The 13,578-nt window shown below is 32.5% G+C and overlaps 1 protein-coding gene across 7 annotated transcripts in view; it reads left to right on the top strand.

The window, feature by feature from the left end:
- The window catches only part of Rap2l (Ras-associated protein 2-like), a 101,134-nt gene extending 91,405 nt beyond the window's left edge, over positions 1–9,729 (top strand). For 6 of the 7 annotated variants that reach the window (XM_089104466.1, XM_089104467.1, XM_089104472.1 and 3 more), the window contains one exon: positions 5,125–9,729. The gene's annotated coding sequence lies outside the window, so the exon portion shown is untranslated. Of the gene's footprint in view, positions 1–313; positions 334–5,124 lie in introns of those variants that run through there. The other variant, XM_089104473.1, reaches the window with a different exon arrangement.
- Positions 9,730–13,578: the final 3,849 nt, after the last annotated feature.

The following is a 13,578-nucleotide window of genomic DNA, read 5'->3' as shown; positions in this document are numbered from 1 at the left end:
ATTATTTGCCTTCTTTATGCAGTTATTTATTAATTATTGAATTTATTATTGTTATTTTATTAATTCTGATTTTTATGCTTTAATCGCCTTGTCTTCTTTATTTAGTCTTAAATACTTGTTCATTTCTCGTGTAATCGCATACAAACATTACCTCTCAAATAATTATTGGCTTGAAATGTATTCATTTTATTAATCGTGTTTTTCCCACAATTTTCTCTGGAAAATCTTTTCCCAGAAATTATATAGCCTAGTTTCCTCCCAGAAAAAATTTCGCTTTTATATTTAATAGACTATATTGTTTTTTAATTTTCAGAAATTCTAAAAGCTTCTTACAAAAACGTTGATATGGATACTGTCAACGAAGTTATAAAAAAGGAAAGAAAAAAACAATCTGTTGCTTACACTACTTTTCACAAATCCTAATTGATGCTTTAAGAATACATGTTGAGCTGATATTTGTGAACAATTATTTAAAAGACAAATTGCTATGATTAAAATTTGGCTAAGATGAATAGAGATTAAAGCATATACTAAATTTTAATTTATATACCAATATATCCTATTAGTTCCCTATTTATAGAGCTTTGAACAGTCTTTGAAAATTTTTCGTTTTTAATGTTTTGACAAAAAGATTTATTCTCTCTTGTTGTGTTCGAAAAGTGGTTTTTTATTCTTTTTTCGTAGAGATCGCAAATTAACATTATCTCTCGACTAATTACTGACTTCAAATGGGCTAATTTTATTAATCTTGTTTTTTCCTAATTTTCTCTGGAAAATTTTTTACCGGAAAAATAATAACCTAGTTTCCTCCAAGGAAAATATTCGCTTTTATATTATTATTATTATTTATTTATTTATTTATTTACCCGTCAAAAAAAGTACAAAAGACGGAGTATCACTAAAAAAGAAAGAAAATAAAAACACACAGACAAACAAACAAAAAAAAAACACAAGAAAAACACATCGAACAAATTACAAAGACGAGAAACAGTATGTAAAAGGCTAAATTGTTTTTAATTTTCGGGTATTCTAAAAACTTGTTAGAAAAAATGTTGATATGGATACTCTCAACGAAGTTATAAAAAAAGAAAAAAACGATCCGTTGCTTACACTACTTTTCACAACTCCGAAATGCCGTTTTAAGAACATATATTGAGTTTATATTTATAAACACTTATTTAAAGGACAAATTGCTATGATTAAAGTTTGGTTAAGATGAATGGAGAGATTGAAGTATATAATGAATTTTTATTAGTTCTTTATTTGTAAAGCTTTTAACAGTACTGTAATCATTTTTTAATCTTTGTAAATTTTTCTTTTTGGTGTTTTGACCAAAAGCCTCTTTTGGTCAGACAATGAGGTCGAGGCTGAAGGTCGAGACCGAGTCCGTTGATTTTTAAAGTTAAATCAAGTTGCCATCAAGCCATGGCTAATTGGAGATAGAGCCAATACAGACAGTCTGAGCGAGAGGCAAAGCTGGCCTAAGCCTTTTTCAGGATTGTATAAAAATGATCCCATTTTCACTTGTTGATAGGTTGATAAATATGTTCTCTTGTTGTGTTTGAAAAGTTTTTTTTTTCGTGGAAATAACGTATGAACATTATCTCTCGACTAATTACTGACTTCAAATGTACTAATTCCATTAATCTTGTTTTTCCTAATTTTCTCTGGAAAACTGTTTCCCGGAAATAATATAACCTAGTTTCCTCCAAGAAAAATATTAGTTTTTAAATGTAATATGCAGTATTGTTTTTAATTTTCAGAAATTCCAAAAGCTTCTTACAAAAACTTTGATATGAATAGTCTCAACGAAGTAAAAAAAAAAAAAAAAAAAAAAAAAAAAAAAAAAAAGTTGCTCACGCTACTTTTCACAGCTCTGAAATGCTGCTTTAAGAACACATGTTGAGTTGATATTTGTAAACACTTATTTAAAAGACAAATTGCTATGATTAAAATTTGGCTAAGATGAATGAAGATTAAAGTATATATTGAATTTTTATTTATATACCAGTATATCCTATTAGTTCTTCATTTGTAAAGCTTTTAATAGTACTTTAATCATTTTTGGTTTTTATAAAAATTTTACTTTTTGGATGTTTCGACCGAAAGATTTATGTTCTCTTGTTGTCTTTGAAAAGTGCTTTTTTTTATTCCTTTTTATTTTCGTGGAAATCACATGTGAACATTATCTCTCGAGTAATTACTGACTTCAAATGTACTAATTTCATTAATCGTGTTTTTTCCTAATTTTATCTGGAAAATCTTTTCCCTGAAATAATATAACAAAATTTCCTCCAAGAAGTATACTTGTTTTTTAATGTAAATTGGCTATATTGTTTTAAAATTTTTAGAAAGTCTAAAAGTTTATATAAATAAAAAACGTTGGAAAAAAAAAGATGGTTGCTTAAATTATACTTATTTAACTCAAAAATTTTTACGTCACTGAAATGCAGCTTCAAGAATGCGTGTTGAAATTAATATTTTAAATTCTTATTTAAAAAATAAATTGCCATGATTAAATTTGGCTAAGGTGAATGGAGGATAAAGCATATATTGAACTTTGATTTTTATAAAAATATTTCTTTTTAGTTCTTCATTTGTTAAGCTTTTATCAGTACTTTATGCATTTTTTTATTTTTGTAAATTTTTCTTTTAATGTTTTGACAAACAGATTTATTTTCTCTTGGTGTATTTTTAAAGTGCTTTTTTTGTTCTTTTCTTATGGATATCGCATACGCACATTACCTCTAGAATAATTACTGACTTGAAATGTACTAATTTCTTGTTTTTCCCTTATTTTAATCTGGAAAATCTTTTCCTGGAATAATTTAACCTATGTTCCTCCAAGATATATCTTCGCTTTTACATGTAAATAGGCTATGTTGTTTTTAATTTTCAAAAAGCCTAAAAGCTTCTTATAAAAACGTTGATAGGGATATTCTCAACAAAGTTAAATATAAAAAAAAAGACGGCTCAATCATTATTTAGGGGTCATATATGACAAGAAAAAGAAGAAAAACTCTCTTGATCACACTGTACTTTTCACGACGCTGAAATGCAGCTTCAGAATGTGTGTTGAGCGGATATTTTGTTAACTTTTATTTTAAAAATAATTTGCTAAGATAAATGGAGAATAAAGGATGTACTGTGTTTTTATTTATATACCAATATACCCTATTAGTTCCTCCTTTGTAAACATTTTAACAATCTTCCTATCATATTTTTTTTATTTTTGCAATTTCTTCTTTTTTTATGTTTTGACAACGAAAAATTAATTTTTCTCTTTTTGTCTTTGATTTTTTTTTTTATGAGCCGAATTAAAATAACACAAAAATTGCAATCAGGAGGATAAGAGTTCTAAAACACAATGATATATTACAGGGTTGTCATCTCCCTGTTTCAGCAACATTAACAAGTGACTGCCCAGTTTTTGATGAATTAAGGGGGTATTGCTCAACAGAGTGTTGAATATATAAGCAATCCACTAGCGGATTGATTCTCTAATTTGGTCACCATCGTCAAAAAATGCAATATCTTTAGAACAAAATTGACATTTCGATATTTAGAAGCAGATTCGCTTTCCTTTGAGACAAGTTTGATCTTTAATTTATCTTTGGTCATACCAGTTAAGAATGAAATGGGTTCAACCAGTCAAGGACACCAATCGCCGCCAGAAAAATTTATGGGTGGGGGATGGGAGTTTTCACCATTTCTAATGAAATGTATAATGGTAATACATTAAAGTATTGTATATGTGTTAGTAATATTTTCATTAAAATGGAACGACTTGGTTTCAAATAGATCCAAGGACAAGGAAAGAGGGGATACAAATATATAAGGGGCTTAGGACTCAAACAATTAAATTTTTTTATTGCTATTGTTTCTCCAGAAGGAGTCATTCTCCTTCTGACCCTTCCCATGTGATATCCATAGAGCCATTTATAATGGCAGGAAAAGCGGGAGGGAAATTGATGTCTGTTGTGGCACTAAACCGAAACACGGTTTGTTTTTAATTCCAAACATTTGTTTTCATAGATAGTGTATTTGCAACGAAATGTTGGAAGTTATGCGCTTTTTGTGTATTTGATGCTTTAAACAAAAGAAATTTTTTTTCATCATTTATTTTGGTTATTTTTCATGTTTTCCCAGTTACATGGTGGAAATAATTATATATCTGTGATATAAATTTGGAAATAATGTATATTCGAAAGAATATAATAAAAATAAATAATGTAATAAAATACACATAAGAATTATGTATGTATGTTGAAATATCTGTATATTTATAATGATTTTGAAAAAATATTTTATTTTTTTATTATATTTTTGCAGAGCTGAGCATTAAATAATGTGGGTATTTTATTATCACTGACAATGATTTTGCATTAATCCATTTTCTCATCTCCAACAAATAATTTTTGGATCAATTCCGGCATAGATAACGCTATCTTATTTATAACGAAATTTTTTCATGCGTTCGCTCTTCTGGAATTACTATATTTGAAACATTTGTGTCTTACCTTCGTTTGGTATTTTTTTTAATATCTTTCTTTAGCAGTTCAATAATAATTCAATAAGAATAATCCAATAAGTAGGGTATTTACTTTTACATGCATCTTGTAATTTCCTAGAATGCTGTAAAAGCCTTGAAACTTCGAAGACAGCATGTCCGCAATAGCTTTCTTTGTTTGTAGTGTGCGTAGTACAGTGGCATTTCTGGCCTCTCTTGTGCCCAGGGAAAAAAACTTTATTAGCCCCCCCCCCGCGCCACCTTGTCTCCCACAAGGTTTTCTGGCCAAATTGTAACTTTCAATTTATTGATGAAAATACAGTTTATTTGTTATCTAAATTATTTAATTATTATTTTTGTTATTAGTATTTAATTATTGTTCGTCTTTTACTTATTTTTATTTTATTAATTAATTAATATTTTATTAATTATTTTCATTTATTAACTGCTCCTCTACTTTATTTTAATAAAAAGAAAATTTCAAAAATTACATTATAACCATTGGATTATTTATGTGAAATTTTGCACCAAACAAAAGAAAAATTATTATATGAAAAAAAAAGAAAAATTGCCAGATTTAAAACATATATTTTATCCTTTTTTTCTTTTTTTAGGTTTGAAGCGTCAACTTATGAAAGCAATTATCCATTGGGAGTTTTGTAATCTTCACATAGTTCTTCAAATTGTTCTATGACTTTTAGCCTTTGTTTTCATAGTCAGAAAACAATTTGTGGTCTAAAACAAGAGTGATGCATTTTATTATAGTGTATTTTAAATATGTATCAACAAATACTCCTTTATCTTTAAATTGTGGGTAGATGCAGTGTTGTGACATATCTTTTTTAATGCTTGGTGTATAATTTTTTATTGGGACTGCAATATGCTTTTCTTCCCGTAGGATGGACTCACAAATGAATACGTTAATGCTTTGAGCATCCAGCCCTATATCTATTTAAGTATATTCATTAAAATCTAAAGCCGTTTTTCCAACGTCCTAACACGAATTGTTAGAAACAAATTTTATTGAAAATTGCTTGATAGTGAGCTGCTAAAAATCTTATCATTTATGTAACAAATCAAATCGTTTTTGGAGAATCTGAAATAAAAAACAAACCTTCGTATACGGACCAATGAGGTGTGCGTAACGCAGGTACCGATTTCCTGATGCTCTGCCCTAGGCAGGGGGGGGGGCATGTATGGTTGGAGGCAAATCATCCGACGCTTCCCGGGTGAATAAAATTCTAGTTTAAAGGCTTGGAAAGCAGTTTAGTTTGGTGAATGAAACTCGGGAATGCATCAAGAGCCTTAATAATCTCCTGAAAAGATATTTTTTGCACCTATCTCCACTCCTCCCTCTAGCGGGCACTGGCTTTTGATGACCTTGAACAATCTTGGGGTTATAAAAGTGAAACCTTAAAAAATTGACCTTCTGCTCAAATGAGGCACAAGAAAAGCAGTGGCACCGATTTGCAAAATTGTATTGTAGGGAGAGGCAAGGGTCGTAGATGGGGGGAGGGGAGGGGGGGTAATTGACCATGAAGATAACCTTGAACAATCTTGGTGTTATAAAATTGAAACCTTAGAAAATAGACCTTCTGATCAAATGAGGCACAAGAAAAGTAGTGGTACTGATTCGCGAAACTGTATTGTAGGGAGGAGCCAAGGATCGTTGGGGAGGGCAAAAACGACCAGTTAGCCATGATAAAATAGAAAATATTTATGAAATAGAAATAAGAAGGTATTTTCAAAGTCTACGGGGGGTAATTGCCCTTCCTGCCCCTCCCCCTAATTAGTGCCCCTGAAGAAAAGTGATTCGACCCTCGTATCTTTGCTCAGTCCCAATTTATAGGGTTTTAAAGATATGTAGATGTATTTGTTAAATTTTGAAATAAACCCTAGATGTGGCTTAAATCCTCCTGAAATAACAGGAATTGTATTTTCAAAAACTAAAATGAAAACTTAAAATTAAGGTAAAAGTTTTTGTCAGAATTCAGATAGGTGTAGACCTGTCATGTATACCATCTTCTAAGCCCTAGAAATAACAAAAAGGTTGGTATGGTTGCTCGGTAATACCTTCCTGGGGTACATTTTTTTCTCTGTTTTTTTCTGAATTAGATATTTTTCTGAAAGTTTGATTCACGTAACTCAAAACCCCGTAAATTAGAATTTTACCCCCGTATTTTCTTCTAAATTCCTCTAGGTATCCTTTTGAAGTTGGGTGGACCTTAAGCTTGTCTTACAAGGAAACGCCAGTAATCCTCGCCCTAAACTAAACAAATATTGCATCAAAGTAGGATGATGAGGTTCTATTCCAAGAGTATGGATAACACTCCAAAGAGTGGAAACTGGCGCTAAGACCATCTAGCCTGGCGACACTTGGAATTTTTTCAAGCTTACTAATCGTTTTTCTGTTGGGAACTGAAATCAGGCGCTTATTACTACCGTAATTTTTACCAATTACACTAATTAAATTGATGATTTTATTATTACGCTAAAAAATACTAAGTGTTGCCAAATGCCAGATGGCGTTGATAGTTTCTTTTTAATGCTAGAGCTAGTTCCCACTCTTTATACTCTGTGTTCTACTCTATAAAATTATTAGGAAATCTATGGCTGCTACTTACCATTTTTTACTTTGCAAAGAATTCAAGTCGTTGTTTTGCCTTGATAAATCTTTCCTTAAAATTATTAACTTATCTAAAATTGTTATTAACTTATTAAAATTGTTAATGTATCTAAAATTATTATTAATTTATTAAAATTATTAACTTATCTAAAATTATTGTTGACTTATTAAAATTATTAACTTATCTAAAATTATTATTAACTTATTAAAATAACTACTTATCTAAAATTATTATTAACTTATTAAAATTATTAACTTATCTAAAATTATTATTAACTTATTAAAATTATTAACTTATCTAAAATTATTATTAACTTATGTTTTTATCTTAACGTTAATATGTCTGAATAGAAGTCTGGTCTTTTCAGACACTTGTCTTTTTCGTCTTAGAGAATCATTTGACTCTATCAATCCTATTTTTCAATACAAAAAAAAAACAATATGAGCGAATGAATTAAATGCTCATCATATTTGCCGAATTTAAGTATTTTTCTTTGCGTCTGTCAAGGGATTGGCTTGCCTTTTAGTTGTACAATATATTGTATAAAATACAGTTATATAGAAAATATTTTAAACCTAGGTTCTCACCGATTTAAGCCTTAGGAAGAAAAGACTCATAGGAATTGACCTGGAAGGCAGAAGGGCCGGCGAAATGGGAAAAAAAATTTATTAAAAAAAAAAAACATTATTTATATTTAAAATAAATAAACAGTTTATTTATTTTAGGGTTTTTTTAGACTGTGTATTCCATCTACCTTTGAATGCCAGACCTTTTCAAAACCTTGTAGTATTGTAGGATTTTTCCCAAAATTCACCCCCCTTGGGAGAAAAAATCGTGATGGCTCCCTCTTCCCCCTACCAAATCCAATAAAAATTGGTATTGGTAACTGTGATACCTGAATATTTTCCCTGGGGGTGTAAGGGTATTTTTTCTGGGCTGGATACATTCTGCAAATTTGTATCCAAAAAATTATAGATTTTTTAGCGAAAGCTGAACAAAAAAGTGATTTTATTATGTTTTTTATATTTTCTCTTTCATTTAGCGTAAAGTATTGCTTATCAGACGCTCGAACGTCTCTGGCATCGTCGCGCAGAACGCATTTCTGTAGAGGCTAGAGGCGTGTATCTATTGCCACGTCTATCTATTACCACGTCTGCAATGTCTGAATAATTCCTTTGAAAAAAAAAATATGTTGTCGATATAAAGATAAGAGCGGAAGGTAGTTAATTACCCTCTTTTTAACAGACAAAATATATTTACGTTGTTTCATTAGATAAGTGAATGATAAACTTACCTGCGGTATACGAGGGGTCGCACAATTTCTGTCACCTGGTGTACGTATCGGAGTGCAACGTGTGGCACAGTCCCCGCAATGCGTGGCACAGTTTGCGATGCTCGGGACCTGCCACCTGATGTACGTGCTTTCTGATATTTGGTAACACCTCGGGTGGGTTTATATTTTTCCTTGACCCATTTTACATTAAGAGACATATTGTGGGAAATTGAGGTGCTAAAATAAGTGTGTCTGAAAAGCAATGTATTATTCTCAAGGCTGCATCCAGGATTTTTATTCGGGGGATGGGGGACTACAAAATAACTTTTTAAGACGCATCAAAATTTGTTTATATGCATTTTTTACGCTTTTACGAGTCGGACAAAAATTTTAAGTTGGGAAGCTCAAACCCCTAACCCCCCTGGATACGGCCTTGAATACTGTTTTGTTAGTTCATCCTTATATCTCAGGTTATCTATGCCTAAATTATTTGTACTTAACAAATAAAAGAACAAAATGCATTTTTTAATATTTAACCTGCGAAGACTTTATACTTTCATAAGTACTTTTGCATATTTTAATACTTTTTAAGCTTTTTGATTATGTACTGTTAGGAATTTTCACTTCTTTCAGGTATTTATATGCTTTTTGTGGACCCAGTGACTAACATGACATAATTGATAACGCCCAGGCACAGGGACGTACCCCGGAATCTGGCATGGGGAAGGGGCCGTTTTCTGCACTCTGTCAATTATTGAAATTTCTAAACAAAAATTGACGCTATTTTGAATTTTATTGATTTAAAAAGTAAAATTTGCCTTTAGAAGTAACAAAATTGGCTAAGCCAATGTGCATGGGGACAGACTCAGATTATGTTGGTGGTGGTGGGAGGGGGGGGGGGTGGCGCTGAAAATGAACTATTCCATGGTTTTTATAAAAATACTTTCTATATTCTATTTTGTTGAGCATGCCCTCTTCTTAGATCTAACCTTCCCTTTCAAGAAGATCATGCACGCATGCTTGGGGGGAGGGGGGGGGGTGGCTCATGGTCCTTGTCTCCTCTGCGCTTTTGTTCCTGCCAGGTAATAAAAAACCCAAATGGTTAATCATGAATGATTGTCACAGTAAATCGTCACAACAAACTGAGTATTATCAAAAATGGCATGAAACGTCACTTAGTCTGTATGCATAATATTATATGACAATATAAGGGTATAAGCATGAATGTTATTGAGTTTGTTTCGGAATAGATGCAAGGAAAAATGTGGATTTTTCGTTGTTGTTTTCGTATGATTATAAATAAATATGAGTTTTATGCAGTATTGCTGTTTGACTTTAGGGATAATGAACTCACAACTAGTTCAGAGAGGTCTTGCAACTCTGTGCCTGAAACGAAACATTGTGAATTGTTTGGGTTTCATGAAAATCTTTTTTTTTTCAAAGCTGAATTAATTCACTGGGAAGATTCGTATATTCATGCTATCTAGTTCGTATTTCTTCTGTAGATATTCTTGAGAATTTATGATTCAGTTCCACTGATTCAGTGGAGCTGTTGTATACATCGAAAGAACCCAGGTCATTTGACTGTATTTAATTGAAGAAAATATAGCATAGAAAAAATGAATAAAAAATACTATTTCAGGTCCGAAAATGCGAGATTAAAAAAAACAACAAGAGGGCTTTTAAGGGATAAAATAGATAACAATTTATTCATAATGCAATACACATACAATAATACGATATACTATTCCCCCCAAAGGCTTCTTAGTCTGCTAAGTGAAGGTAAGATATACAGGGTAGGCTGTATCCAGGGGGAGGGGTTACAGGGTTTTAACCTCATTCCCCCTCGAAACTTTTGCACAACTCGTAAAAACCTAACAAAATACATATAAACCAATTTTTTATGCGTTTTTTAATGTTTTTTGTACCCCCTCATTCGAAAAATATATTGGATGCGACCTTGCATACAGTTCAAATGCTCAGAGAAATGTCAGAGAAGGAGAGGGGAGAGAAAGGGAAGGAGAGAGGAAAAGAAAGTGGGAATGATTTCAACTATTTATAAGAATTTATTCTTATTACTAAACCGCGTCCAATAGAACCCAAAGAATTAATAATATTAATAATTCAGAAGATCTTGTAAATATTAATAAAAAGAAAAGTATGAAAACCAAATAATTGGTGAAATGAGGTACATGGTATGGTAACTGGGAATGAAGAACTCGATGAAACTCTAATCAGTAAATGGTGCTTAAGTTCTGTGCGATAACCTCTGCTGTATGGTTACTCCACATGGCAACATTAAGTCGAATAGTACTATCTTTTCGGTATTCCTCGCGGGTTGCTCCCTATTGTAAGTTGTAAATCTCATCAACTCAGCCCTACCAGACAAGAGATATCTCCAGCTTCTCTGATGGAGGACAGTGTTTATATATTAATAAAGAACTGAGATAGTCGCGACGCCAAAGCTCGGCAATGTTTAAAGGAGGCTAGTAATATTCCTACCAGATTTGTTTTATACATTATTATTACTCCATTTTGGATTCGCTTGAGAAGAGCAGTATGGGATTTTGGGAAATTAGTAAAGGAGGAGATGTACGTTGAATAACTGGTCTAACGCTAAATGTGAAAAGAAGAATAATATGTTGATCGGGGTGAAGGCTATTGCATTGGATGATAGCTTCCTGGAGCATGAAGATCTCACTTCACTAAGGTGTTCAGTCCATAAGAGTGACCAGAATTCGCTCTAAGAAGAAGAAGAGTACTCCCTTGAAGGTAGAGTCAGAGCTGCTGCTTCGACATCGACATCTCTTTTGTTCTGATTGCATTGAAATTTACATTTGAATTATCGTCAGTAAGCAGTCTTTCCCCGTAATCCTGAAGCTTCAACCCTTGAAGGGTTGAATGTAAGCTTGATGTTTACCTTCAAGTTTCAGAACTTGTAAGCTTGAAGCTTAGGAATTGCAATTAAAGTCTTTGTATTATCAGCATAATGGTAAGGTTTTCGTAAGATAGTCTTCTAAGTCATTGATAAACACCAGAGAGAGACTGCCTAGACAGGTTCCTTGAGGCACTGCAGCTTGTATCGTGGGTCAATTTGAAAACATTCTAGGACGACTTCATCCTTGGACAACCATGTCCATAGCTCTGAAGCTTTGCAAATGAAAAAGCGTATCAAACTCGTTCACAAACTTCAAAGTTCATAAAGATGAGATATAGAGGTATATATGCATATATATATATATGTATATATATATATGTATATATATATTCGTTAAACCTAAAAACAACATCAGTATTAACTGCCACCCCGAGAAGTAAAAAAGTTGTCCAAGGGGGCTGCAAAACTCTACTAAAAACAATACAAGACTAAATAGATTATAAAACAACTAAAACAAATCATACATCCTAATCGACACCACAACCCTTTCAACAAAACAAGTTCAATTTCACTATTAAAATCATACCCCAAGAGGCCATAATAAGTTGTTAAATTATTTATTTACACACACCTCCAGACAAACGGAAAACTAAAATTCATACAAGGATGTCTTAATTTATATCTTAAGCAGCCAAGAAGATAGAAAATGAACGTCTTACCTCTGAGAAAGAAGCTCAACGGAATCCTATGGTATGAGGCAATCTTTTCTTCTAAAATTGTATCGGGTGCAACTAGAAACCAGTTTGACTCGAGATTCTGATATAATAACTTACCAGTGACACTCGTATGCTTCTCCTATGATGTATAGCAGGCTGATTTGTCATTAATAATAATATAATAATAATAATTTATTATAAGCCAAATTCCAGGTCATAAAGCACAGTATTCTTAAATACACTCCACAAAAAAAAATTACATAAATATCAAGTTTCACTCATCGATGTCAACGCTTCATATACGTATTTACATAACTGCCTGATTGTCCTTTTTACAGTCGTTTGCAGGATCCCCGGGAACTCCAAGTTATGGTTCGTTTACACATTGCGGAAATTCATGCGGATTTAGCAATCCGTACGGAAATTCCGTTTTGTTTTCTTGCTAGAAAAAATCTCTTGCTGACCGCAACGTTTGGTAAAAACATAATGGAATCATGCAAGTGTTTTAAAGTGAGTAGAATGCTAAATAGAAACCATCAAAAACTACGCGATGTAGTATCTTCCATTTAAGGCTACACGCCTATTAGACCATTCTTCGCACATAGGCTATTAGAAAACTAAGAAAAACGGTGTCATTTGGCTCTCTACTGTTCAACAGCTTTCAGAATAGGGTAAGAACATAGGTCATGCTGTTGTAATAATTTGAAATCTTTGCCTTAAAACGCAGCGTTATTTTAGCCATAGTTCGAACAGACACGGACGGATTTCCGCATGGATTTCCTCAATGTGTAAACGAACCATTACCACCCTCAAAATACTTTCCCCTTAAAACAGAATTTCTTTGTACGATCCTACATGAATTGGTCTGCGTCAGCTTCGGAAACCGTGACAACATATGCAACTTTCTAATGATTAAGCCTTTGTAAAAGATCCAGATTTAAAGCTAATTCTAAAAGAGGATATTTGGAGAACAGGCCTTTCCTGGGACCATAAACCTTGGTAATATCCAATTTTACGATGTTTATATTTGTGCGAGGCAGAAAGATGAGAGGGCTGGCTCCGTCATCATCAACTTTTGAAACAAAGATGTATGCACAAAGGCTGTAGCAAGAGTATAGGATATTGATGACCAGAAGAGGGTTCGCCGACAACTCTCCAACCCGCTTTAAAGTTCCACTTATTAGTTTCTTCTTAAATCCCGCAAGGCTTGAATTGACTCGTTCTGAGTCCTAGTAAAAATTTTCATGTTTTGGCCAGCTCGTCTTATACAGGGTTCGAACAGGTCAGAAGAAAATATTTAAAGGGAACCAGATATTCATGAGAGGGGGCGAGGAGTAAAGTTTTGAACATATTGGGTGTGGAGGAGGAATGTGTACAGCTGTGTTGGTTTCGTGCAGCCTAGCGTTGCAATGAGTCGATTGTAATAGTAGGTTCAACCAAATCATAGTCCGAGAAGGTACTTTAATTAGCTTAGATGGTACAAACGGCTCAATCTCATCTGCAATATATTTTCATGAAAAAGACCCTGCTATTTCGTGTTTTTCTTTTCTAAATCTTTTCCTGGGCTATTTCTT

This window comes from Artemia sp. Qi Xiang Cuo, chromosome 18, assembly GCF_049724085.1.
Source record: "Artemia sp. Qi Xiang Cuo chromosome 18, ASM4972408v1, whole genome shotgun sequence".
Lineage (NCBI taxonomy): Eukaryota > Metazoa > Arthropoda > Branchiopoda > Anostraca > Artemiidae > Artemia > Artemia sp. Qi Xiang Cuo.
This window is presented reverse-complemented; position numbering and strand designations above follow the sequence as displayed.